Genomic DNA, 1,224 nt, shown 5'->3' on the forward strand with positions numbered 1-1,224 from the left:
AGGCTTCACTAGAAGCCACCATTGACGGTTTTGTGTATCATTTCCGGAGTTGCATTTGGCAGCGGATGTGTCGAAACGTTGCCTTTGGGGAGTTCTCCATCGGACCTTAGGCTTTGTGGAAGGGGGGGGAGGATGGATGAGTGCGCTGAGAGAAGAGTGGATCATCTGGTTCGGACTCAGCTCAAGCGTTGCAGGCGAGCCCTTTTGAAAACCGAGCTTGCATATCAAATGTTTTCTTGAAGGAAGCTTACAATTTTCTGTATGCGTTGACAAGCAGAGGGACGTAGCCGCCCGTGCTCGGGTCCCCTGCTCGAAAATGAGCCTCGCACGCTCCATCAGGAGCGGGTCAGGTCTCAGGCGTTACGTACTGAGGGGTTCTGTAACCTCGACAGACAGCAGAGCACTTGAACTAAGTTTAGCTGTTGTCTGGGCCTCAGCTCCAGGGGTGATTACGTCAGGAAAGTGTTTGCCGTTGTTGGTGTTTCGATGTCGCATTACACCGGTAGGACCCCGGGCATGTGACTTCCGAGGGTTGGCGTAGTACAGACACGACAGAGTCCGGAGGTTTCTCCGGGCGCAGGGTACCCACGTAGTCGGTATCACAATTCTATGGCAGTACGGCTAACACGTCTACGGATTTTCTGGCAGGCTGCAGAGGCAGTTCAACCATGCTCTCACTTGGAGCGGCGGCCGGGGAATGTGCGAGGTCGAAAGAGTAGAGGTAACATCTATAGTGTCACCTCCCATCAATCACTGATTCACGGGCAGCTATGAGGTTGAATACCCGGGCCTGCGAGGGGAAAGGCAGCGCCGGAAGCCGTCAAGAGCAACCTCGCAGTACAGTAAAAAGTGTCCGACAATGATCACTGCTCGGCAAGAACCTCTCAAAAGCCAACACTATTGCCCTCCGTTTACCGCTCGGCTCCTCGACCACCGTGCAATCGATGGCTTGAATTCTTCCCTGCAGGCGGGCCACGAGGTCACGGTAGGTCGAAACCCGGGCTGCATTCTAATGCTTCGTTAACTGGCACGGGTACCACAGTGGAAAACACTTTGAAGACGGGGGCGCAAATGAAATGAGCCTCTCTAAAAGGCCGGCTCTGTCAGCCCTTGGCTCGTTCAAGCGAAGTATTTGGGAGATGTCAGGCCTCTGTGAAAAAAAATGGCAATCAATCCTCGGTGTCTCGAGGGGTCAGCTACAGGTTCTATGGTGTAGTGGTTAGC

This window comes from Cystoisospora suis (genome assembly GCF_002600585.1).
Source record: "Cystoisospora suis strain Wien I chromosome Unknown contig_928, whole genome shotgun sequence".
NCBI classification, from domain to species: Eukaryota; Apicomplexa; class Conoidasida; order Eucoccidiorida; family Sarcocystidae; genus Cystoisospora; species Cystoisospora suis.